Consider the following 27,667-nt stretch of genomic DNA (forward strand, 5'->3'; position numbering starts at 1 on the left):
GTCAACAGGCTAGTTAGAAGCTCCAGCTTAAGTTGTATTAAATGGCATTCACTGATGACTGTGGCTGCCTGGTTGGCTGGCTGGCTGGTGCAGACAGAGCCAAAGAAATCAGAGTCCGAGGCTGCCAAGGGCAGTTCAGGAGGGAAAGCCAGGCAGTGAGGAGATGGGGATTTGGGGGAGGTGGCACCGAGGGTGGCTCAGTCATCTCCACCAGTAGATTAGATGTAATTGCCTCTACAGCATGTGCTCAGATTACCTTCTGTGCAATTGACAGCTAACTGCCTGTTAAGAGTGATGGGAGCCAAAGGGAGTGAGGGTGAAGCAGATGGGGGGTGGGTGTATATTTTGAAAAACTTGACCTTTTAAAATGCATTTAATACTGTAAACGTCTTTTGATTACTGCTACTACCGCCACAGCAGAGGCACTGACTCTATGGGGTTTTATATGATATTTGCCTCTGTTGGCTAGGGATTCATTTCCCAGGTTAGCCAAAGCACAACTGTCGATTGGGCGCTGTGGCTCATGCCTGTAATCCCAGCACTTTGGGAGGCCGGAGCGAGTAGATCACTTGAGGTCAGGAGTTTAAGACCAGCCTGACCAACATGGTGAAACCCTGTCTCTACTAAAAATACAAAAAAATTAGCTGGGCGTGGTGGCACACGCCTGTAATCCCAGCTACTCGGGAGGCTGAGGCAGGAGAATCGCTTGAACGCGGGAGGTGAAGGTTGCAGTGAGCCGAGATCGTGTCATTGCACTCCAGCCTGGGCGACAGAGCAAGACTTTGACTCGGGCGGGGGGTGGGGAGAAGCACAACTGTCTGTCTGGTGGATAATGGAAATTCAGGACAGCCTTTTTGTCTTCAGGGGATAGAAGAGAGCATACCTGGAGTAAGGAGGCATTCCTAGTAGAGCCACTGGGATACTATGTGACTTAGGGACTGTCATATCCCGCTTAGGATCACTTATCTCCCTACATAGAATCCTAAGGATGGAAAGGCATCTAACCAACTGAATATGACCATAGCAGGTGCCCAACCAAATCTGAGAGTGGGAAAACAACGTTGCTGAGGTCTGTTGGAGGAAGAGGAAGCAGATTTAATCTGTGTGGTTCCTAAAGGCGGAGCTGGGAACAAAGGGGAGAAGGTCCAAGGAGGCAGATTTCACCTCTATCTAAGAAAGAGCTTTCGAACCCATTAGAGCTGTTATAATTTAAATAGGCTGCCTGCTAAGGCAACGAGTTCTCCAAGCAGGGAATTGTTTAAGTTTCTGATTTAGTCTCTCTAACCACATATCCTGCTTCTTTGCCAAAATTTGCAAAACCAAAGCCCCAACTGCTCATGATTCAAAGCGACTACATGTGAGACCCTGACATCCTAAGCTCAGTGGCTTTTGACTCCAGGGCCACTGCCAGACCCTGCTCTCATATGTGGATTTCTTTCTCTAGAAATCAAAGTAGGAGCCCCCAAACTGGTCTCCTGCTTGGGGCGTGGCTCCCATCCCAGCACTTCCTGGAGTTAAGACGTTCCTGCTTTGGCCCTCAGGGAATTGGACACTCCAGGTGTTGGCCCTTCCTTCTGGTGTTGGACTTTCCAGGTGCCAGGCAGGCCCTGCATCCCACCTGCTCAGCGACTCTCCAAGGCAAGTCCATTCCTCTGCCCCAAGGAAGATCTGCCACCAAGCAAGCTTGGCAAGAAAATACAAGATGTTTACAAAACTACAAACCATTTTTCACTAGCTTGCCAGTCCCCTAAAGGTACTGTAAGAGCAAAAGACATGAAATTAGCATTCTTGACCTGTGACCCCACACAAATCATCATTCACCAGAAAGAGTGGCTATTCACAAAGCAAAATTCAGCCATTCCCTCCTGATTGACACAACCTGGACATGTGCGTTTAAAGAGGCAGATTTAGAGCCATCCTGTGTTCCATCTAAGCTTTAAATGTATTCAGCCTTCAAATGAGTATTCATTACAAAGAAAGCGTTCAGGACTTTTGAATACTACTTTCAATAATAATACTTTACCTTGGGGGAGGGGAGGAGTAATCTATTTACAATTTGCAAAGCCTTTTCAAGAACCTGGACCTAAATCAAAGCAGCAAGATTCAGCACATCCCTGGAACGTAAGTGCTCAATGAATGTTAAGATTTCTTTCTTGTTTTTCTTTTTCTTTTCTTTCTTTCTTTCTTTCTTTCTTTCTTTCTTTCTTTCTTTCTTTCTTTCTTTCTTTCTTTCTTTCTTTTCTTTCTTTTCTTTTCTTTCTTTTCTTTTTCTTTCTTTTTTTTGTTTGTTTTTGGAGACAGAGTCCCACTCGGTCACCCAGGCTGGAATGCAGTGGCGCACTCATGGCTCACTGCAGCCTCGACCTCCCCAGGCTCAGGTGATCCTCCCACCTCAGCCTCCTGAATGGCTGGGACTACAGGCGTGTGCTACCACACTCAGCTAATTATTTTGTTTGTTTTTTTTTTTTTTTTGTAGAGACAGGGTTTGTCCATGTTGCCCAAGCTGGTCTTGAACTCCTGGACTCAAGCAACCTGCACTAGCCTCAGCCACCCAAAATGCTAGGATTACAGCGTGAGCCACTGTACCGGGCTGAATGTTAAGATTTCAACAGAAATGTGATTCAGTTGGGGGAATTTACTGATGAAATCATTGCCAATGGGGGTGGCAGAGAGTATGTTTGAGGGCAAGGCATTACCATCTGTTGAGTGCCTGCCAGGTGTTACTTGTTTGTTTCTAGGTGCTTTCTTATGCTATCTCATTTAATCCTCTTTAACAACCTTACGAGATAGAGTTACTATCCCCTATTGTAAAGAGGAAGAAACAGAGGCACCCCTAGAGGGGCAGGCACCAGCCCAAGGTCACGCAGCTGGTTTTCCAGGTACTCCTGTGTGTCTAACTTTAGTGCCCGTGTTCTCTGGGCTTCGCCACAGCATTCCAGGTGCCCAGCATTGCCTGACAGGAAAGAGCAAGGAGACAACAGGAGATGCTTTTCGTTCCGGGATTCCTATCATCACCATTCACAACATTGAGCCTGGGAGGGTCTTGAGCTGCCCTGCCCCTCTGGATGGTGCCTGTCGGATTCTTCTCGTGTTTACCCCCCAGATACCCTAGGAATACACAAAGTCTTTAGTGTGCATTGCACCCCCCTTCCTCCCCGCTCACATAAAAGCTGGAGCTCTTATCCTAGAATTCAGCCCTCCCCGGAAGCAGGAATCTATGTGCTAATGTGTTAATCCTCCTATTCAAAAGGTCGCTTCTTCCCTACTGTGGGGACCAGCAGCAGTCTATAACCCGCCCCGTACAGTATTTCTGTCCTGGGGTGAGCCTTGTTCCAGCCTAATTATAGCACAAAGGGGAGTTTAGACCCACTCATGCAGTTGTTTAAATTTACTGGGAGCAAATGGAGCTAGGGGATTTGGAAGGTAGCAATAGGGTCCTGACTTCCAAATTACTGGAGGCCACGTGACGACCAGGGCTCTTAGAGAAAGCAGGAGGGGATAGGGAGGAAAGTCATGCACGTGTGCCCTAGCCAGACAGAGGAATCCCCCAAAGGGTCAGGAGAGTGTGCGCAAATGACCGAGGGCTAGAGCCGGCATCCTGGAGGAGCATGGTCCTCCCTTTGGCATGCCATGGGCACCCAAAAAGGGGCTGCGTCCATTGTGGGAGCCTTTCTTTCCTGTATGGGAAAGAACTAGGATCAGATTTCCACCTGGCCATTCTGAGAAGGCCAGAAAGAAGGGAACGGCGGACACAGGCAGACAGAGTCTTTCATCATGGTGGTGGGTGGTGGGGAGAGACAATGGTGGCCTTGCTATCTGGCTGGGGCTTCTTGGGGAACATAGGCTAAGTACAGCTGTGGGGCACTGGCTCTTACTTTGCTGAGCAAATGGAAGGGGGAGAATGGGAGAGAATAAGGGCATTACATGCTGCCCCTTTCCTGTTGCCACTTGGCAGCTGTGCCATGGCAGTGTCAGGAGGTGTGGGCCCCAGCCACCGGCCCTGGGAGGCTGCTGAAAGGATCTGTGGTTGAGTGAAGGAGCACTGGACTGGGAGTCAAGAGTCAGACATCCAATCTCTTTCAGGTTCTGGCCATGTGTCTTCATCTGTACTCTGAGTGGGTTGAATGAGCTCATTGCTAGAAACTTTTCTAGCTCCACAATTTTGGAATTCACCTCCTCAGGAGAGTTTCTGGAAGTTAGAAGGTAGGACAGGACATGAGACTGGAACACACGGAGGACCCTTTCCACTGGTGAGTCAAAACTGGGATGCCATGGTGGCTGCCCCACTGCTCAGCCCTCCTGAAGCACTCTTATGAGGCCACAGCTAACCAGCCATGGCTGCCCCTGAGGAGCCCTGGGGCCCAGTGAAGAGTACAAGTCTATTGTTGCCCTGTGAAGTCCTTCTGACTGACAAAAGGCTCAAGATCCTAACGAGTAAGCTGGGCATAGTTGGGGGACAAATGCACCAAAGTGTATCCGTGGGAGTTGCAATCCTGAGATTAGGGATGATGGATTATTTTCCCTTTTTCATATTTTCAAACTTTTCAGGAAAGTGGTTATATTAATTTTTTTGAACACTGCTTTGCTAAAAGGAAGCTTTCCAGGGGTCACTATCGTTAGGTGGCAGGGTGACTAAAGCCTTGACTGGGCTGAGGTTTACTTAGGAATTGTACTGTCCAGTAAGCTAACCAGTAGCCACATGTAGCTATTTAATTTAAGTAAAATTAAGCAAAATAAAAAAATTCAGCTTTTCAATTGACTAACCACATTTCAAGTGCTTAGCAGCTACAAGTGGCTAGTAACTGCCATATTGGACAGCACAAATATGGGATATTTCCATGGTCTTAGAAAGTTCTACTGGATAGTGCTGCTTTAGGATATCTATGAAAATAGGTTTGAAAAGCAAAGTTTGGCTAGACACAGTGGCTCACACCTATAATCTCAGTGCTTTGGGAGACCAAGGTGGGAGGATTGCTTGAGCCCAGGAGTTTGAGACCCCATCTTTACAAAACATAAAAGTATTAGGTGGGCACAATGGCATGTGCCTGTAGTCCCAATTACTTGGGAGGCTGTAGTGAGAGAGGATCACTTGTGCCCAGGAGTTTGAAGTTGCAGTGAGTTATGATGATGCAGCACTGTACTTCAGCCTGGGTGACAGAGCCAGACTGTCTGAAAAAGAAAAAAAAAAAAAAGCAATGTTCTATTGTATGCGTGTTAACAAGCTGGGCACCGTGATACTTGCCCGTAGTCCCAGCTACTCAGGAGGTTGAAGTGGGAGGCTTGCTTGAGCCCAGGAGTTTGAAACCAGCCCAGGCAACATAGTGAGACATTATCTCTAAAAAAAAAAAAAAAAAAAAAAAAAAAAGTGTGTGTTGTCCTTACTAAACAGACCAATTGTCTTTAAGTCACCTACATGGAAATCTGTGCTTATAGTAATGTGAATATTCCGTATTATTTTCTTATATCCATTCAAAGAGGTGAACCCAACCTCTTTGCACAATACTTTGTTAGTTGTTACTATTACTGCATGATTGAAAGTAATAAAATTGTATTTCTTGAAAGCATAATCTTACTACTTGTGAGGTTGTAATTGACCTGGACGCATCTTTCTGGATCCCAGCTTTTCCTGTCATTCTGTAAGAAAACTAGTCCATTTAAAAGCTGCTGTTTTTGCAGGATAGGTGGGATCTCCTGGTATATCTTGAAATGCCTGAGAGAATTTCAAACTTAGTTGTTGCTCTCATAACTCATGGAAAACTAGGCCTTATATTGGGAAGTGGGAGCATGAGGCAGAGTGGAAGTAAAGTGGAGGGGTGGGAATGAAGGACAAGCCCAGGCAACAATGGCCTTTGACTATTATCCTAGTGCTCCTGGGAAATGAAAACCAATACTCCTTATAAGGAGATCAGGGGCCGGGCGTGGTGGCTCACACCTGTAATCCCAGCACTTGGGGAGGCCGAGGCGGGTGGATTACCTGAGGTCAGGAGTTCGAGACCAGCCTGGCCAACATGGTGAAACCCTGTCTCTATTAAAAATACAAAAATTAGCTGGGCATGGTGGCACACGCCTGTAATCCCAGCTACTCAGGAGGCTGAGGTAGGAGAATTGCTGAGCCTGGGAGACGGAAGTTGCAGTGAGTAGAGATCATGCCACTGCATTCCAGCCTGTCTAACAGAGCAAGACTCTGTCTCAAAAAAAAAAAAAAAAAAAAAAAAAAAAAAAAAAAGGAGATCAGGAGTCCCCAGATATCCAGATATCCTAGTCTTTCTCTCTGACTCCTCCCAACTAAAAGAATACACTGTTACTGGGATCTTGCTGTGGTCTCACCCATTGAAACTCCTCAGGGCATCTTAAGCATCAGGTAATAGGCTAGGCTTTTCTGGCCAGGCCCTGTGCTAGGCATTATGGATTCAGAAATGAGTAAGACCCAGTCTCTGCCCTCAAGAAGCTCTGAGAACTAGCCAATAGGTGAATTTTCACACCTTTAACCAGTTTAATGAGTTTATATGAATGACACTAGGCACAAAGGACAGTGCTAAGCACTATGGGAAATATAAAGAAGAATAGGGCATGGTCACTGCCTTCAACGCTCCCAATTTTTAAATATTCTGGAAAGACATCAGAGAGTTTGCCTATAATTTAAACAGTGGTGAATGTAGTGCTATCCCAAGACATCTAGACATATTTAAAATTATAGCAACTTCTTTTGAGACAGAGTTTTGCTCTGTCACCCAGGCTGGAGTGCAGTGGCGCGATCTCGGCTCACTGCAAGTTCCACCTCCCTGGTTCACACCATTCTCCCGCCTCAGCCTCCCGAGTAGCTGGGATTACAGGCGCCCACCACTACGCCCGGCTAATTTTTTGTATTTTAGTAGAGACGGAATTTCACCATGTTAGCCAGGATGGTCTTGATCTCCTGACCTCGTGATCTGCCCACCTCGGCCTCCCAAAGTGCTGGGATTACAGGTGTGAGCCACCGCGCCCGTCCTATAGCGAATTCTAATAACAACTTTGGTAATATGAAGGTTTTTTTTTTTTTTTGTTACTGGGAAATCATATACATTTAGGTAGAAATTTATTCTACTAAGATTAAAATGTGGCATTTATGTATTTGATTTTTTTTTTTGAGACGTAGTCTTGCTCTGTTGCCCAGGCTGGAGGGCAGTGGGACAATCTCAGCTCACTGCAACCTATGCCTCCCAGGTTCAAGCAATTCCCCTGCCTCAGCCTCCTGAGTAGCTGAGATTACAGGCACGTACCACCACACCCAGCGCTTTTTTTTTTTTTTTTTGTATTTTTAGTAGAGATGGGGTCTCACCATGTTAGCCAAGCTGGTCTCAAACTCCTGACCTCAGATGATCCGCCCACCTTGGCCTCCCAAAGTGCTGGGATTACAGGCATGAGCCACTGTGTCCAGCCAAAATGTGGTATTAGATCACCTGATTGCCCCAGAGAAGTAAGAACTTGACCAGAAGTTCATGTTAGCCAGTTCCTTCTGTGGCTTTGGGCACATACCCTCTCTGTATAACAGTTCATTTTTCTTAAAAATGAGGACATATCTAACAGTGCTTCTATAGTTGACAAGGCTACCCTAGAAAATTTACTTTCAAGTCCTGTTAACTATTTCAATATAGATTTATATATGTAAGACATTTTCCTCTACGCTCTGTTATTCTTTCCATTTTTTTCCCCTTTACTTTGTTTCTCAGGAGGATCTGGTTCTCTTTCTCCCTATGATTTCCAGAACGTTTCAAAACTTGTCAAATGAAAATATGCGAGTCATGACTTGTGGGTAGCAAGCTAGGACTTGTGGGGACAGTTAGGGGGAGGGCAAACCCTGAGATCTGCCAGCAATTGTTTCTCCTCTTGATTTGAACGAAGGAAAAGATCATGTTATTTATACAGCATAAGGTTCCAGATTTTCAGGAATGGAATCTGAGCCCAGCATGTCAACATATTGGTCTGGTCTGTCTTGGAATCTACAGTAGATGAATTTCTTTGTACTGGGAAACATTAGGAAGGTCAACATTCTTTTCTAATTTTTTTCCTTTTAAGAAAAGGGTTCATTCTCACACTCTAAAGTGGTGGTGTTAGATATCATCCAGATAATACACTCAATGGTTGTGCAGACTTCAGTTTCAAACATAAAGCCCTGGGGCAAACAGCTTTTATGTATTCAGTTACATGTTCTTTATTTCACAGATAATGTTTTTCAACAAATATTAACGGCCTGGGAGGAAATACAGAAGTGAACAATCAAATGAAATAAAAATAAAACTGATGTTAATAACAATAAAGCCTCAAATAGCAATGAACCCAGAGAGACATCAACCTGGGCTTCCCAATCATCCAGGAGTTGTCCCAGAAAGGATAATCCAACAGATGCAGCAGGTGAGATAGAAGCCTCCCAGCAATGGTGGGTGGTTGACCCTGTGGAGTAGTGGAAAAAGCACAGTGCTGGGGATCAGAGGACTTGGCTTCAAGACCTTCCTTTTCTCTGATGAGTTGTACAGGAAGGTGTAATCACTCACTCTCCCTGGCTTTCAGTTTCCTCAAATCCAAAGAAAGGGGTTGGCCTAGACCTAGAGGAAAGGGCTTGGGCTCTGGTGTCAAGACAGCGGGAGGTCTCCCTCCTGGCTCTGCCACTCCCCAGTGTGTAACCTCAGACAATTATTCTCTGAGCCTCAATTTCTTTCCCCTGTAAATCAAGGACAATAATACCTTCTGGATTGAGCTACCCTGAGGATAAAAAGGGATAATGTTTTTAAAGCATCTGGCACATAGTAGGCAGCACTCAGGAAACTTTAGTTTCTTGCCAGCTTCCTCTTTAAATCTGTTCCAGCTCTAAAACACGCTAGTCCCAATCCAGTTCCTTTGTCTACTAAATCCAGTCCAAAGCTTAGAAAGATCCCTAATTTCCAATCACTTCAAGAGCACACACACACCTGAATTGTCTCTTTCAGTTCTCCAAATTGCCACTGAAACTTTCTTCCTGGGAAGTATTTGCCCCAATTCCCTATCTCTTAAAGAACCTATCTACACAGTTTTCTTCCCTAACTTTACATAAACTTCCCTTTTTCAAGGCGGCCATGGAGGGAGTCTTAGGGCAAAAGAGACTGCCTGGTCTTCCCTTTGCAGCCACCAGCCGCAGGACTGCCCTGGGGACAGAGGTCCTCTTAGCCTCCCATTTCCGCCCCTTCAGGTGTTTTACTGCAAGCCCAAGAGTTAGCTAGTGTTTCCCAGGTAAGAAGGGCACAGACCCTGCCCACCTTCCAGTCTGTGGCTTTGAGATTAGCGGATTCAAAAATAGGGTCCCTTTGGCGGTTAGTTCCTTGGTGGTTTGACTAACTTTGCATGGATAGAGGACTGCTGCGTGGTGGTCCTTCTTTGGGAAAGAAACTCCTTGCTCAGAACTCCTTAATTCCAGGGAGGTTTCAGATATATGTATTTATAAAAGTAACATATAATTTATATATATATTTATAACAGGAATATAACCACATTACAGAAACTTTGAAAAGTAGGAAAAAAGAAAAGAAAAACCCTCCCTATTCATAATTACACCTCCTAAACACAGACACTGGTAGTAATTTGCTTTTTTTTCTTTTTAAGTCCTTTCCCAATGTGTAGACACACACACACACACACACACACATTTTCGTACCTTGGTTTTTACAATTATTATAAACTTTTCTATGTAGTGGCTTCATAGTTACTATTATTTTATGTAATTTTTGTTTTTGAGACAGAGTCTCGCTCTGTTGCCCAGGCTGGAGTGCGGTAGCCTCAACCTCCTGGGCTCAAGCCATCCTCCCAGGCTCAGCCTCCTGAGTAGCTGGAACTCCAGGCACATGCCATATTATTATTTTAGTATCTGCAGACTACATCTAGTAGATTCAGTATCATTTATTTTAGTTTTTCTTTTTTTTGTTGGTCTTTTAGATGGTTTCCAATGTTTTCTATCATAACTGCGATGAATATATATTATCATGAAGCCTTTTCACTCAAATTTCTTATTTCCTTAAAGTTGCCTCCTAGGAATTGAGATTTGGTTTTAAACAGGTAGGTTTTTTTTTTCTTTTTTTTTTAGATTTTAGAGACAGCATCTTCCTGTGTCACCCAGGCTGGAGTGCAGTGGCATCATCATAGCTTACTGTAGCCTCAAAATGCTGAGCTCAAGGCATCTTCCCTCCTTGGCCTCCCAAAGTGCTGGGATTACAGATGTGAGCCACCCCACCCGGACAGAACATGTTTATCATTCCATAAATCATGCCCAAATGCCTTCCAAAGAGTGGAGCCAATATATCCTCTTATCTCCATTGGGTGAGAGTATCCTTTAATCACATACTTCCTAGCACAGGCTTTCTTTCCTTCATAAACGTTCATTGTTGGCCAGGTGTGGTGGCTCAAGCCTGTAATCCCAGCACTTTGGGAGGCCGAGGCGGGCGGATCACAAGGTCAGGAGTTCGAGAACAGCATGGCCAACATGGTGAAACCCTGTCTCTACTAAAAAAAAATACAAAAATTAGCTGGGCACGGTGGTGCACACCTGCAGTCCCAGCTACTTGGGAGGGTGAGGCAGGAGAATCGCTTGAACCCGGGAATTGGAGGTTGCAGTGAGCCGAGATCATGCCATTGCACTCCAGTCTGGGCAACAGAGTGAGACTCTGTCTCAAAAAAAAAAATTTATTTATTTATTTATTTATTTAGAGATGGAGTCTCATTCTGTTGCCCAGGCTGGAGTGTAGTGGCCTGATCTTGGCTCACTGCAACCTCTGCCTCCTGGGTTCAAGTGATTCTCTTGCCTCAGCCTCCCTAGTAGCTGAGATTACAGGCACCCGCCACCATGCCTGGCTAATTTTTCTATTTTTTTTTTTTTTTTTAGTAGAGACGGGGTTTCACTATGTTGGCTAGGTTGGTCTCAAACCCCTGACCTCAGGTGATCCACCTGCCTTGGCCTCCCAAAGTGCTGGAATTACAGGCGTGAGCCACCACACCCGGCTCATTGTTTTTTTTTTCAAGGTAACTTTTGATTTTCTGTGAGAGGAATGCCCCCCACCCCTCTTGAGTTTTATTACAGTTTTTTTTTTCTGTTTTCATTTTATAAGCAAGCTTCTTGACACGAGTGAGTGGGATTTGAATGAAGAAAGAAGTGTCAGTGACTAAAAACTGGGAGTTTTTCCCAGTAGTGATGTTAAAGGAGGAATAGCAAAGCAGATAGAGTGAATGGACAGAACAGAGGAGGAGATGGGTTTGGGAGGGGCCCATGATAGAGCCTAGCCCCTTGATGTGGTCCAAACTGCAGGTGTGAGAAAGTTGTATCTAGAAGCAGCTGCTTGGACAAATTGGAAACAAAAGAGGTTGGGGTCCAGACATGAAATGAGCATTAAGGATTTGGCAAAGAGATGAAAAAGAAGTGAATTTCTAATTTGTTAAAGAAAGGACAGAATCTGTATCGGGTTCAGGGGGAAGGGAACACTCCGGTCTAACTCTCTTTTATTGATCACCTTCCCTGTGCCCAGGTACTTTTTGGAGGCTTTTTTTTTTGTTTTTTGTTTTTTTTTGACACGGTATCACTCTGTCACCCAGGCTGGATGCAGTGGCATGATCATAGCTCACTGAAGCCTGGAACTCCTGGCCTCAAGCAGTCCTCTCGCTTCAGCCCCCCCAAGTAGTTGGGACTTCAGGTACACACTACCACACCTGGCTAATTACAATTTTTTTTTTTTAGATAGAGGGTCTTGCTGTGTTGCCCAGGCTGGTCTCAAAATCCTGGGCTCAAGCCAACCTCCCATCTCAGTCTTCCAAACTGCTGGTATTAAAAGCACCAGGCCTGTGGAGGCTGTCTTAATGAATTCTCATGATAACCCAAGAAGAGAATTACTATTGTTATTCCTATTTTACAGATGTGGAAACAAGAGCAGAGAGGTTTAGTGTCACAGCCAAGGCCTCATATAGACCACAAGTGGCAGAAGTGAGAATTTGAAACCATGCCTTTCTACTTCAATCCTAAGCACCCCTGGGATCAAGAACAAGATTTGGACAAAGGAGGAAAGGGAACCCACACTTATCCAGATGATGAAACCCTGGGGATCAGGCCTGGGCAGAGAAAGACCACAGGGACCAGTGGCCCACATCCCACATTCTTGTGGGAATGGAGGCTGGGGGCTGCCACAATCCCAGCTGGAATCTGAATGGCTTGTCCCTAAAGGCTGCTGAGCAAGGCCTCACTAAGATTCTGATGTCTAAATCCTCAGCTGTTTGAAGACCTGGTGTCTTAGAGCTTCGCCAAAGCCTCATTCAGGATGCCAACTCCTCTTAGGACCAGCATAGTGAATGTGAGATTGCAGCTTTCTGTTTGCCTAAACATGCTTTACCCTCCCCTAGATCAATGAAAGAATGTGTCTCTTGCTCAATTTCAGCTGCCTCCTCTCTCTCTCTCCCAATTAAAGCGGAAACTCTGCCTGGTTTAGAGAGTTTGTGGACGACAAAGCCAGAGGTAAGGTTTCAAAGGCACTTGCCTCCTAACCCGTCATTTCAACTCCTCATTATTTCCCTAAAAAAATGCCACTGGGTTTGAAACAGATTGCGTTTGACTGGTCCCCAACTGAAATGTGTTCTGATGTCACCGCTCTTTTTTTTTTTTTTTTTTTTTTTTGAGACCGAGTCTCTCTCTGTCGCCCAGGCTGGAGTGCAGTGGCGCGATCTCCGCTCACTGCAAACTCCGCCTCCTGGGTTCACGCCATTCTCCTGCCTCAGCCTCCTGAGTAGCTGGGACTACAGGTGCCCACCACCATGCCTGGCTAATTTTTTGTATTTTTAGTAGAGACGGGGTTTCACCGTGTTAGCCAGGATGGTCTCTATCTCCTGACCTTGTGATCTACTTGCTTTGGCCTCCCAAAGTGCTGGGATTACAGGCATGAGCCACTGTGCCTGGCCCCTGATGTCACCACTTTTTATTCTGCATATAGTCTTTGAAAGTACTGCTGTGGGTGGCCGGGTGCCGTGGCTCACGCCTGTAATCCCAGCACCTTGGGAGGCCAAGGTGGGCGGATCACCTGAGGTCAGGAGTTCAAGACCAGCCTGACCAACACGGAGAAACCCTGTCTCTACTAAAAATACAAAATTATCCGGGCGTGGTGGTGCATGCCTCTAATCTCAGCTACTCGGGAGGCTGAGGCAGGAGAATCGCTTGAACGCAGCGGGTGGAGGTTGTGGTGAGCTGAGTTTGCGCCATTGCACTCCAGCCTGGGCAACAAGAGCGAAACTCTGTCTCAAAAAAAAAAAAAAAAAGAAAAGAAAAAAGAAAGAAAGTACTGCTGTGAAGCGTGGGTATCACCTGGAGATTTGAGTAACAGCGGCTAGCCATGGAATCAGCCTAGCTGGTGTCAAGGCCTGGATTTCCAGAACCCCCACACTCATCAGTGCTCAGCAAGGAAAGCCCATTTTATTCAGAGACCACGTATTTGTGTGAAACGCTAGTTATACCGGTTATTATTACCTTCATATTCATATTCTATCTATTTCATATATATATATTTATCTGCAACAAGCATGGTGGCTCACCCCTGTAATCCCAGCACTTTGGGAAGCCAAGGCAGGTAAATTACTTGAATTCACAAGTTCCAGACCAACTTGGGCAACAGGGTGAAACCCTGTCTCTACCAAAAAATACAAAAATCAGGTGGGTGCAGTGGCATGTATCTGTAGTCCCAGCTACTAGGGAGGCTGAGGTGTGAGAACCAATTGAGCCTAGGAGGTTGAGGCTGCAGTGAGCTCTGATCATGCCATCGCACTCCAGCCTGGGTGACAGTGAGACCCTTTTCAATAAAAGGGCCAAGCTTGGTGACTCACGCTTGTAATCCCAACACTTTGGGAGGCCAAGGCAGGCAGATCACCTGAGGTCAGGAGTTCAAGACCAGCCTGGCCAACATGGTGAAACCCCGTTTCTACTAAAAACACAAAAAATTAGCTGGGTGTAGTGGTGGGCGCCTGTAATCCCAGCTACTTGGGAGGCTGAGACAGGAGAATCGCTTGAACGCAGGAGGTGGAGGTTTCAGTGAGCCGAGATTGCGCCATCGCACTCTAGCCTGAGCAGCAAGAGCCAAACTCTGTGTCAAAAAACATTACAAATAAAATAAGAATAAAAATAAAAAATAAAGAATTTGGAAGGAAATACTCCAAAACATTAGTATCAGCATGCTTTGTTCCTGGGTAGTGGTATTATAGCACATTTTAAGGATTTTTCACTATGCTTTCTGGTGTTTTTCAAAAGTATCCATAACAAAAATGATTTACTTTGATAGTTGGAAAAACAGTAAGAAACCAATGTTAATCAAGTTTAGCCTAAAGCTGCCTCCTTATGTATTTTAAGTTCAGCCTAAAGGTTTCTCTGCTCATAGTAAATTATAACCTAAATAAAAGCGTAACTAGACTATAACCTACTCTTGTGCCAGTCACCAAGTTTTGGCCAAAGGGGTCCAACTGTCCAAACCATGTTCAAATAAGATAAACGCTGAGCTATAACCAATCCAATTGTTTCTGTACCTCACTTCTGTTTTCTGTATGTCATTTTCCTCTTTTTTTTTTGAGACGGAGTCTTGCTGTGTCACCAGGCTGGAAGGCTGGAGTGCAGTGCAGTGGCATGATCTTGGCTCCCTGCAACCTCTGCCTCCTGGGTTCAAGGGATTCTCCTGCCTCAGCCTCCCAAGTGGCTGGGACTGACTACAGGCACACGCCACCATGCCCAGCTAATTTTTAAATTTTTACTAGAGATGGCGTTTCACCATGTTGGCCAGGACGGTCTCGATCTCTTGACCTCGTGATCCCCCCACCTCAGCCTCCCAAAGTGCTGGGATTATGGGCGTGAGCCACCGAATCCAGCCACTTTTCTCTTTCTCTCTGTAAATCTTCTTCCACCACATAGCTGCACTGGAGTCTCTCTGAGCCTTCTCTAGCTCAGGAGGCTGCCCAATTTGTGAATGGTTCTTTGCTCAATTAAACTCTGTTAGTTTTATTTGTTTGTTTTGAGATACGGTCTGGCTCTGTTACCCAGGCTAGAGTACAGTGGCATGATCACAACTCACTGCAGCCTCAAATTCCCAGGCTCAAGAGATCCTCCCACTTCAGCCTCCTGGGTGGCTGGGACTATGGGTACATGCCACCACACCTGGCTCATTTTTATTTATTTATTTATTTATTTATCTTTGGAGACAGAGTTTTGCTCTTATTGCCCAGGCTGGAGTGCAGTGGCACAATCTCGGCTCACCACAACCTCCGCTTCCTGGTTCAAGCACTTCTCCTACCTCGGCCTCCTGAGTATCTGAGATTACAGGTATCCGCCACCACACCCAGCTAATTTTTCTATTTTTTTCAGTAGAGATGGGGTTTCACCATGTTGGCCAAGCTGGTCTCGAACTGCTGACCTCAGGTGATCCACCAGCCTTGACCTCTCAAAGTGCTGGGATTGCAGGCGTGAGTCACCATGCCCAGCCTAACTCTGTTAAATTTAATTTAGCTAAGGTTTTTTGTTTGTTGTTTGAGTTGGAGTCTTGCTCTGTCGCCCAGGCTGGAGTGCAGTAGCACGATCTCAGTTCACTGAAGCCTCTGCCTTCTGGGTTCCAGTGATTCTCCTGCCTCAGCCTCCTGGGCTCCAGTGATTCTCCTGCCTCAGCCTCCTGGGTGGCTGGGATTACAGGTGCACACCACCACGCCTGGCTAATTTTTGTAGTTTTAGTAGAGACAGGGTTTTGCCATGTTGGCCGGGCTGAGCTACTGTACCTGGCCTCCATCCTCTACTATTAAACTAATTTTTTATCCTTTTTCTTTCAAGACAGGGTCTCGCTCTGTGACACCATTGCCTTGGCGTCAGGAGTTTGAGACCACCCTAGCCAACATGGCGAAACCCCGACTCTACTAACAATACAAAAATTAGCCGGGCATGTTGGTGCATGCCTGTAATCCCAGCTACTCGAGAGGCTGGGGCAAGAGAATCCCTTGAACCTGAGAGGCGGAGGTTGCAGTGAGCCGAGATCACAACACTGTACTCCAGCCTAGGAGACAGAGCGAGGCTCTGTCTAAAAGAAAAAAAAAAAAATAGCGGACAGAGAGGAAGGGGAAATTTGTCTGTCTGTCTTTCTTTCTTTCTTTCTTTCTTTCTTTCTTTCTTTCTTTCTTTCTTTCTTTCTTTTCTTTTCTTTTCTTTTCTTTTCTTTTCTTTTCTTTTCTTTTCTTTTCTTTTTTTTTGAGACAGAGTGTCTCGTTTTGTCGCCCAGGCTAGAGTCCAGTGGCGCCATCTCAGCTCACTGCAGTCTTGACCTCCCCAACTCAAGCGATCTGTCCGCCTGCGTCTCCCAAAGTGTTGGGATTACAGGAGTGAGCCACTGCACCACACTCTGGAAAATTTCAATAAACAGCATTGGGATAACTGATCAACAATCTGATGCACTCAAAATTAATTACAGGTTTCTTTTAAAAATCTCTTTTATTTCAATAGCTTTAGGGATACAAGGGGTTTTTGGTTGCATGGATGAATTGTATAGTGGTAAAGTCTAGGATTTTAGTGCACCTGTCATCCGAATAGTGTACATTGTACCCAATAGGTAGTTTTTCATCCCTCACCTTCCTCCAACCTTACCCCCTTCTGCGTCACCAATAACCATTATACCACTCTGTATGCCTTTCTATCAAGTGTTTATTGAATATGTAAAATATGCTGGCCTGCAGTGTGGGGGTTGGAGAGACTCAAAGGACAAGGGGTGACCATTTACTGAGTGCCTGTTATTTACCAGGTGTATTTTGGATGTTGACTCATTTCATTATTCAACCATCCTGAGAGGTAGGTTTTCACTGTAGTAACAGCACAGATGAGGAAACTGAGGCTCAGAGAGACCAGTAGCATCACTAAGCCCACACATTAAGTCAATGGAAATGCTGGGCTCAGGAGGCAGGTCTGCCTACATCAGAGCCTGTGCTCATTAATTATATCCCATTTTTCTTCCATTATACATACAGGCATACACATGCAATATGATTCCTGGCTTTTTAGCCTTATGGTCTAGTTGAGAAGGTGAGATAAATAAAAATACAAATACAGGTAGTCGTTGGTTTATGGATACACATTACAGATGGAAATATTTTGCGTATCCCAGCTGGAAACTCCATCTCTTGGGATTTCTAGAAGGCTGGGCTGGGCTGCAGGAAACTTGGCTTTTATTCACACCAGCCTTGCCTCTGGGTTTTTTAATGCTTGGATCTAGGCTGGGATCCACCGTTGTTGTCCCCAGTCTTTGGATTGCAAATCTAGGCTTCATTCCACCCTGCTTTCAGCAACTAAGACATTGCTTCTCAAACTTTAATGCACATACAAATCACCTGGGGATCTTATTAAAATGCAGATTCTGAATGAGTAGGTGTGAAGGTGGGAGCTGAGATTCTGCTTTTCTACAAAACTCCCAGGTGATGCTCATGAGACTAGTTTGAGGATTGGGTAGCAGGCACTAAGTAGTTAAACGGGTTAGCCCAGATTAAAACCTCAGTATATCTGGCTTTGGGCGAAGTGCTGGGCTGCTCCTTATTTCCTGTGGGCTAGAGGAAGAGCACAGAGCCCTGAACTGCACCAGGAAGGATCGCCAGTCACTAAGCCTCATCCAATTGAAAGGGCAGTGATTGCCCACTCATGTCAGCAGTGAAATGGCAGCTCTGTCCAGGGAAGACACCTGGGCTCACTTTGGCCTAATGTAAGTGAGTCCCTCTGCAGCCTGCCCCAAGACCTCCAAGTCACACACAAGGGCGAGGAGGCCCATCACTTCCCTTGGGAGCTAGGGGATCCCTGGGGGACCCCAGGCTGGGTCAATCCTGGGCCAGTATCCTAGCAGAGCTGGTGGCCCCCCTTTCTCCAGACACCTTTAGCCACCCATCTGGGGCATCTTGTCCTGGACCTGCCTGGCTGCAGAAGACAGAGGCAGCTATGCCAGATGGTGCAGCCAGAGCAGTGGGCCACCGTCTCTATTGCTTCTCCTTATGCATAATGGAACATGATTAGAATACTTGGAATGTCTGTGGGGCCTGTTTTCCGGAAGCTGAAAGCCCAATAGATATTGAGCATGCTTTTTGCTAGCCTGACCACCATCGATAACATTGTTTCTGTGGGAAATTGTTTCCAATTCCCAAACAGTGCCTGATTGCATGCTGGGAACTGGCTGCGCAGAGAGGAAGAGAAGCCATGTAAGGTAGTACCCACTGAGAGTCAAAGGAATTGTTCAGAAAATGTGTACTTCAGGAGTTTAGGGCAAGGAGGGAGAACTATGGGCTAAGTGTTTCAACCGAAAACTTTGGAGAGCAGGGAGACATGAGCTGGGCCCTTAAGGAGAATGAGGATTTGGGTAGGTGGGATAAAAGCTTGCAAAACATAGAGACAGGAATGAGATGCTCACTACACATGCTAGGAGCCATGGATTAAGGCATTCTGGCTGGGGTCAAGGGACATCAGGCTGGATGGGATGGGAAGAAGCACTGTCTACAGAGCTTTCATATGAGAGATGAAGAAGGGGAGGAGGAAGAGGAGGGGGAAAAAGAAGAGAAAGGGACATCATTTATCATCATTTCTATGAGCCAGGCACTTTATCTACATTCTATTTCTTTTTCTTTTTTTCTTTTTTTTCCTTGAGATGGAGTCTGGCTCTGTGGCCCAGGCTGGAGTGCAGTGGTGCATCTCCGCTCACTGCAACCCCTGCCTCCTGGGTTCAAGCCATTTGTTTGGCTTGCTTCAGCCACCATGCCCAGCTCATTTTGTATTTTTAGTAGAGACAGGGGTTTCACCATGCTGGCCAGGCTGGTCTAGAACTCCTGACCTCAGGTGATCTATCCGCCTTGGCCTCCCAAAGTGCTGGGATTATAGGCTTGAGCCATTGTGCCCGGCTTATTCTATTTCTTATAAGACCCCCAAAATTAGGAGTATCTTTGTTGCTTAGATGAGGAAATAGTTTCAAAAAGGTTAAGTAACGTCCTTTTTTTTTTTTTTCTTTTTTTTAAGTTCCGGGATACATGTGCACAATGTGCAGGTTTGTTACATAGGTATACATGTGCCATGGTGGTTCGCTACACCTATCAACCCATCATCTTGGTTTTAAGCCCCACATGTATTAGGTATTTGTCCTAATGCTCTCCCTCCCCTTGCCCCCCACCTCCTGACAGGCCCCAGTGTTTGATGTTCCCCTCCCTGTGTCCATGTGTTCTCATTGTTCAACTCCCACTTATGAGTGAGAACATGTGGTGTTTAGTTGTCTGTTCCTGTGTTCGTTTGCTGAGAATGATGGCTTCCAGCTTCATCCATGTCCCTGCAGAGGACATGAACTCATTCTTTCTTATGGCTGCATAGTATTCCATGGTATATATGTGCCACATTTTCTTTATCCAGTCTATTATTGATAGGCATTTGGGTTGGTTCCAAATCTTTGCTATTGTGAATAGTGTTGCAATAAACATATGTGTGCACGTGTCTTTATAGTAGAATGATTTCTAATCCTTTGGGCATATACCCAGTAATGGGATTGCTGGGTCAAATGGTATTTCTGGTTCCTGATCCTTGTGGAGTTGCCACACTGTTCTTCCACAATGGTTGAACTAGTTTACAGGCCCACCAACAGTGTAAAAGCATTCCTATTTCTCCACATCCTCCCCAGCATCTGTTCTTTCTTGACTTTTTAGTAATCACCATTCTTACTGGCGTGAGATGGTATCTCATTGTGGTTTTGATTTGCATTTCTCTAATGACCAGCAATGATGAGCTTTTTTTCATATGTTTATTTGACGCATAAATGTCTTCTTTTGAGAAGTGTCTGTTCATATCCTTCGCCTACTTTTTGATGGGATTGTTTATTTTTTTCTGAGTAACATTCTTAAGCCCACCCAACTGGGAAGTGCTGGCACCAGAATTTGAACCTAGGTCTGTGTGGGTCTTTGCATAACACCATGCTCTCTTGCTCTTGAACGTGTCCCTGACTAATATGTTGGGTTTAAAAATACTCAGGGAAGTCCATGTTTCTAAACAGGTTTCAAAAGTCATCTGGTCTGGATCCTTGAAAAGTCAGAGGCTGTGATAGCTATACTAGTTTGCTAGGGCTTGTCATGACAAATTCTCACAAACTGCATGGCTTAAAACAATGCACATGTATTTTCTCACAGTTCTAGAAGCCAGGAATCTGAAATTCAGATGCGGGTAGGGCTGTGGTTCCCTCCGTTGTCTCTAGGGGAAGAATTCTTCTGTATAGTCAGGGTTCTCCAGAGAAACAGAACCAATAGGAGTCATGCATGTTTTTGTTTTGTTTTGTTTTTTTGAGACAGGGTCTCTCTCTGTAGCCCAGGCTGGAGTGCAGTGGTGCCATCATGGCTCACTGCAGCCTTGACCTACTGGGCTCAAGTGATCCTCCCATCTCAGTCTCCTGAGTAGCTGGGATCACAGGTGTGCACCACCACACCCGGCTAATTTTTTTAAAATCTTATTTTTTAGTAAAGAGAAGGTCTCACTATGTTTCCCAGGCTGGTCTTTAACTCCTGGGCTCAAGCAATCCCTCGCCCTGGCCTCCCAAAATGCTGATGTTATAGGCGTTAGCCACCGTACCCAGCCCCAGTGATATTTTAGTTTGAGTCTGAAGGCAGTCTTCTGTAAAACCAGGAATAGCTGATGATGCAGACAAAGTCAGAAGTCAGCCTTCTGGAGAGTTCCCTCTTGTTCAGGGAGTCCATTTTTTGTTGTTCTATTGAGGCCTTCAATTGACTGGCTGAGCCCACCCACATTATGGAGGGTAATCTGCCTTACTCAAAGTCCACCAATGTAAACATTAACCTCATCCAAAATACCCCAAAGAAACACACAGAATAATGTTTGAACAAATATCTGGGCACCCTCTGCCTTAGCCAAGTCAACATATAAAATCAAGTATCGCACCTTTCTTGATTTTTTCAGCTTCTGGTGGCTTCAGTCATTCTTTGCTTTGGAGCTGCATGATTCCAATGTCTGCCTCCATCTTCACATGGCCTTTCTCCCTGTGTGTCTGTGTCCCAAATATCCCTCTGCCTTTCTCTTATAAGGCTACTTGTCATGGATTTAGGGCCCACCCTAAATCTAAGATGATCTCAACTCAAGATCCTTAGCTTAAGTACATGTGCAAAGACCCATTTTCGAAATACGATCACATTCACAGGTTCTAGGAGTTAGGACACAGAGATGTTTTTTGTGGGGGGAAACACCATTTAATCCACTAAACTGATATGGGAATCTGAAGAGTTCTGCTGGCGTAGCTACGTCCTAGCTTCAGGTAAAAAACAAAAGCACAAGGACTCCATAATATCAGTAGTAACCCCAGCGCAAGGAGTTAAATCTGCTGCCATCTAGGGTGTTTATTTTATTTTCTTTCTGAGACAGGGTATTACTCTATGGCCCAGGCTAGAGTATAGTAGTGCAATCTTAGCTCACTGCAGCCTTGGCCTCCTGGGCTCAAGTGATACTCCCACTTCAGCCTCCGGAGTAGGTGGGACTACTGGTGCACACCACTGCTCTTGGCTAATTAAACGATTTTTTAAAAATTTTTTGTCAAGACGAGGGTCTCACTATGTTGCCTAGGTTAGTCTCAAATGCCTGAGCTCAAGTGATCCTCCTGCCTTGGCCCCCCAAAGTGCTGGGATTGCAGGTGTGAGCCACTGCATCCAGCCTAGGGTGTGGTGTCATGCTGGGGATCTGGCGATACTGCTACCCACTAAGGGGGGCGAGGAGGATGTTTAGAGAACATTTTTTTCTTTCTTTTTTTTTTTTTTTTTTTTTTTTTGAGATGGAGTCTCACTCTGTCACCAGGCTGGAGTGCAGTGGGTGTGATCTCAGCTGACTACAACCTCCTCCTCCTGGGTTCGAGCGATTCTCCTGCCTCAGCCTCCCAAGTAGCTGGAATTACAGGTGTGTACCACCACACCCAGCTAATTTTTGTATTTTTAGTAGAGACAGGGTTTCACCATGTTGGCCAGTATGGTCTCGATCTCGTGACCTCGTGATCCGCCTGCCTCGGCCTCTCAAAGTGCTCAGATTACAGGTGTGAGCCACGGCACCCAGCCCCTCTAGAGAACATTTCTAAATTTTCTTTTAAAGTCTATTTTCTGCCCGGGCATGATGGCTCACGCCTGTAAACCCAGCACTTTGGGAGGCTAAGGCAGGTAGATCACTTGAGATCAGGAGTTGGAAACCAACCTGGCCGACATGGTGAAACCCCATCTCTACTAAAAATACAAAAAATTAGCTGGGTGTGGTGGCACATGCCTGTAATCCCAGCTACTTGGGAGACTGAGGCAGGAGAATCACTTGAACCCAGGAGGTGGAAGTCAGTGAGTTGAGATCACGCCACTGCACTACAGCTTAGGTGACAGAGCAAGACTCTGTCTCAAAACAAAAACAAAAACAAACAAACAAAAAAATATTATTTTCTTTTACAATATAATTGAGGTTTATTTAACATAAAGCTTTTCCATGGTGGCCAGATATATTATAGAATGTCTCATTTTAAAATCTTTTAAAATTATAAAAACATTTAACATTATAAATAATTTGAAAAATAAATGACGTATCATTTTACCACCCTAATACAACTGATTGATTTTCTTCATATTCCTTGTCATTCTTGTCCGCAGATGTCGTACCCACTTTGTGAAGTTTTCACTTACTTCTTCAGCAAAATGTAATGTTCCTTCCGTCCTCCAAAAGCATTCTGTGAATGATAACACCTTTCAGTTTGTTTCCATGACTGTCTTCCACTTAGATTGAACCTCCATGAGGAAGGGGACCATGTCTTCTCAGCTTTGTATCTCCTATACATAGCACAACACCTGGTAGACATTAAATGTTCAATAAAGTTTCTCAAATGAATGAATGCATGTATGTGCATAGTCATGATCATGATAGACATGTAATTTTGTAATTTGCTTCTGTTAATGAACATCAGAATACACACTTTTTTGGCCTGGCGCAGTTGCTCACGCCTGTATTCCCAGCACTTTGGGAGGCCAAGGCGGGTGGATCACAAGGTCAGGAGTTCAAAAGCAGCCTGGCCAAGATGGTGAAACCCTGTCTCTACTAAAAATACAAAAAATTAGCCAGGCATGGTGGCAGGCACGTGTAATCCCAGCTATTTAGGAGGCTGAGGCAGAGAATTGCTTGAACCCAGGAGGCAGAGGTTGCAGTGAGCCAAGATCATGCCACTGCACTCCAGCCTGGGCAACAGAGTGAGACTCCATCTCAAAAAAGAAAAAAAAAAAGAGTACACACGTTTTTACACATTGTTACTAATTTTTCAAATATATTTGATAGTGTCCTAATATTCTATTCCATTGATGGACAGTCGTTTGCGTAATCATTCTCTTCTTATTAGGAATGCTTGTTTTCAGCTTCCCACTATTCAGAATAATACTGAACTGAATACCCTCATACACAGGGCTTCTTGTTAGTTTTTTTCAATGAATGAAATTTCCAAGAGTGAGACGAACACTTTGCTTATTTATTTAGAGACAGGATCTTGCTATGTTACTCAGGCTCAAGTGCAGTGGCTATTCACAAGCATGATCATTGCTTACCAGAGCCTTGAACTTCTGGCATCAAACTTTCCCTCTGCCTCAGCCTCCTGAGTAGCTGTGATTATAGACATGCACCACTGCACCCAGCTAATGACTATATTTATTAATAGTTTGAGTTCTATATGTAATTTACACTTTAAAACCTAGATATATCCAGCGGTTTATAGGTGTTAATAGGGGTGCATGTATATCCCATGTAGACAAGTATAAAAGCAAAATTTAATATTTAGGAAACAAATGACACTGAAGAGAGAAGTAGCTATCCCAGTACAGACCACACATCATGAGGCAAGGCCTCCCTGAGGCACGTATGAAAGAATCCCTTCTGGACGAGCTTTAAGAAGTCTCCTTTAGCCACACTGGTTTAAGCCTCCACATATTAACAGTGAAGAAAGAGATACTCTGTCTTCTACATCAGGAAACTGCTTGTGGTTTTACTAATATTGTGTGAGCCCTGTCTTTTTGATAAATTCTTTTGATTCCTTCTTTAAGTCCTTTAAGCCCCTTCCAGCATTTTATATCCAGACACTTGACTAAATAAATACTTTCTGACTACAGAGTTTATATTTGGATGCTATTGATGTTCTTTATTCCTTCCTGAATGTGTGAGTTTCCCTTTGATATTCCTCTTTCATCTAAAAAACTAGGAAGTTCTTTTTTTTTTTTTTTTTTTTTGATGGAGTCTTGCTGTATCGCCCAGGCTGCAGTGCAGTGGTGCGATCTTGGCTCACTGCAACCTCTATGCCTCCCGAGTTCAAGTGATTCTCCTGCCTCAGCCTCCTGAATAGCTGGGACTACAGGCACGCGCCACCATGCCTCGCTAATTTTTATGTTTTTAGTAGAGGCGGGGTTTCACCATGCTGGCCAGGATGTCTCGATCTCCTGACCTCGTGATCCACCCACCTCGACCTCCCAAAGTGCTGGGATTACAGGCGTGAGCCACCGCGCCTGATAAAACTAGGAAGTTCTTTACATAGTTCCCAATTCTCCCTGTTCTCTTGCTTCTAGTTCTCAAGAATAACTGTAAAATGTGCTAGGAATGCAGAGTCCTGCCATAAGGGGGGCTGGCCAGAACAGCCAGGGCTCTGTTCCAGTCCCCTTTATAAACAAGATGGCCTTCCACTTTAATCTGATGTGTCATGATACCCTGGGTTATAAAACCCAGGGTGGGATGCTTTCTGGGGTCCCTCAGCTGCAGTGTTAGTGGGGCACATGCAGTTGAGACTCCATCTACCTTGAGTGGCCTTCCTGAGCCTTGAGGAGCCAGATCTCAATGAAACCTAGGTTTCTGTTGTCACTTACTGCTCATCTGTAAGTAATAAATCCTCTTCATGTAACTTGCTGCGCATGTGGGTGTTCTGTCTCACCAGACTCAGACAAGTGGTAATCAGGGCACAGTGAACCTGCTTCACATCTTTGAAGGACTCACTCTTGAAGGATAATTTCACTGGTTATAGAATTCTGGGTTGATAATTTTTCTTTCAGCACTTTAAAGGTGTTGTTCCACTGTCTTCCAGTCTTCATGGTTTCTGATAAGAAGACCACTGTCATTTGAATCATTATTTCCTGGCATATATTTTGCTTCTCTGCTATTTGCATTAATTTTTTAATTTTGTTTTTTGGAGACAGGGTCTCTCTGTGTCACCCAGGCTGGAGTGCAGTGGCATGATCATGTCTCACTGCAGCCTTGAACTCCCAATCTCAAGTGATCCTCCCATCTCAGCTTCCCATTTAGCTGGGACTACAGGAGTACATCACCATGCCAGGCTAATTTTTTTTTTTTTTTTTTTTTTTTTTTTTTTTAGAGATTGGGTCTCTCACTATGTTTCCTAGGCTGGTATCGAACTTCTGGGCTCAAGCCATCCTCCTGCTTTGGCCTCCCAGACTGCTGGTATTAAAGGTGGGAGCCACCCTGCCCAGCCATATGTAAGATCTGAGCACTGCTCGTTTTATTTTTCTAATCTTTATTCCCCCTTTTTAGATTCAGATGGGAGAATTTCTATTAATCTATCTTCATGTTCACTGACCCTTTATCTTTTCCATTCTGCCATTAAGTCAATTTAGTGTCTCCCCCACCCCTGCCTAAACACTGTATTTTTCAGTTCTAGAACTTGGTTAATTTTTTATTCCTATTTTCTCTCTTGAGATTTACTTCATTTTCCAATCAATTACAAGACTCTTATTCTTTTTTCTCTCTAGTTTAATTAGGTATTTTATTTATTTATTTATTTATTTATTTATTTATATTTTTGAGACAGAGTCTCACTCTGTTACCAAGGCTGTAGTGCACTGGCGCGATCTCAGCTCACTGCAACCTCCGCCTCCTAGGTTCAAGTGGTTCTCGTGCCTCAGCCTCCCAAGTAGCTGCGATTACAGGCATGCGCCACCATACTCAGCTAATTTTTTTATTTTTTAATTTTTTTGAGACAGCCTTGCTCTGTCACCGAGGCTGGAGTGCAGTGGCGTGATCTCAGCTCACTGCAACCTCCGCCTCCTGGGTTCAAGCGATTCTCCTGCCTCAACCTGCTGAGTAGCTAGGATTACAGGCGCACACCACCATATCTGGCTACTTTTTGTATTTTTAGTAGAGACAGGGTTTCACCATATTGGTCAGGCTGGTCTCGAACTCCTCACCTCGTGATCCGCCCACCTCGGCCTCCCAAAGTGCTGGGATTACAGGTGTGAGCCACCGTGCCCAGCCTAATTTTTGTATTTTTAATAGAGACAGGGCTTCACCATGTTGGCCAGGCTGGTCTTGAACTACTGACCTCAGGTGATCCACCCACCTCAGCCTCCCAAAGTGCTGGGCTTACAAGCATGAGCCATGACTCCTGGCCAGCTATTTTATTTTAATCAAAATACCAATACACTATTATGAATTAGTGCATTATGAACCATCAGCTCCATGCCTTTCATCTTAAAAAAAAAAAAAGCCACTTTTAGTTTTGGGGGTACACGTGCAGGTTTTATGTATAGGTAAATTACGTGTCACAGGGGTTTGGTGCACAGATTAGTTTGTCACTCAGGTAATAAGCATGGTGCCTGATAGGAAGGTCTAATTGTGTTTTCATTTTTTGAGACAGAGTCTTGCTCTGTCACCTATGCTGGAGTGCAGTGGCACAATCAGGCATGTTATTCTTTATCTCATTGGTCAGAGTTACAATAACTTTTTTTTTTTTTTTGAGACACTGTCTCACTCCATTACCCAGGCTGGAGTGCAGTGGTGCAATCTTGGCTCACTACAACCTTCGCCTCCCAGGTTCAAGTGATTCTCATGCCTCCCGAGTAGCTGGGATTACAGGCATGTGCCACCATGCCTGGCTAATGTTTTTGTATTTTTTGTAGAGACAGGGTTTTGCCATGTTGGCCAGGCTGGTCTCAAACTGCTGACCTCAAGTGGTCCTCCCGCCTCGGCCTCCCAAAGTGCTGGGATTATAGGCGTGAGCCAATGTGCCTGGCCTACAATAATTTCTTTAAAGACCCTGACTGATAATTCCAATATCTGGTCATCTCGGAGTTGATCTTAACTGATTGTTTTTTCTCTTGAGAACGGTGAGTCACATTTTCCTTTTTTTTAATGTCAATTTCTTTTTGTATGTTGGACATAGTAATTGCTAGCTTGAGACTCTGGATTCTAGTCATATTCCTCCAAACATTTTGATTTTTTTTTTTTTTTTGAAAGCAATGAAGTTTTTTACTCTGAGACTGCAAACTGTCTCACCTGTGGTGGACATCAGCTCAATTACTAAATTTTTTAGCCTTAGCTGTGTGGTGATCTGAGTCCGCTCCAGGCGTGCACAGCTCAAGAAAGTAGGGGTCAGCCAAACACCTTGGCAGAGTTTATGCACAGGATGTGGGCCTTTCTTGTTCTGTCTCTTTCCTTTCTAGGATTCCCCCAGCATAGTTCAAGTGGCTATAGTTACCTTAGATTCTGTCATCTGGCTCTTTAGGCTAGAAAGATGGTAGATTTTCTATTAGAATTTTAGCTGTGTCATGCCATGTAGTCTGCATTTAAGTTAAAGGCCGTACAAAGGGAAACCCACCCCATGCCAGT

General features: G+C 44.8%; 1 long non-coding RNA gene across 2 annotated transcripts; it reads left to right on the forward strand.

Annotated features, from left to right (window-relative positions):
• The first annotated feature begins 1,247 nt into the window (after positions 1 to 1,247).
• LOC107128580 (uncharacterized) lies at positions 1,248 to 24,212 on the forward strand. 2 transcript variants are annotated; one of them, XR_001488000.3, is made up of 5 exons: positions 1,248 to 2,121; positions 4,084 to 4,250; positions 8,203 to 8,391; positions 11,907 to 12,499; positions 22,675 to 24,212. It is a non-coding gene; the product is annotated as an uncharacterized lncRNA (long non-coding RNA). The 2 variants fall into 2 exon arrangements; XR_010584225.1 differs by lacking the exons at positions 11,907 to 12,499; positions 22,675 to 24,212 and adding an exon at positions 10,091 to 10,410.
• Positions 24,213 to 27,667: the final 3,455 nt, after the last annotated feature.

Source organism: Macaca fascicularis, chromosome X, assembly GCF_037993035.2.
Source record: "Macaca fascicularis isolate 582-1 chromosome X, T2T-MFA8v1.1".
Taxonomy (NCBI): Eukaryota; Metazoa; Chordata; class Mammalia; order Primates; family Cercopithecidae; genus Macaca; species Macaca fascicularis.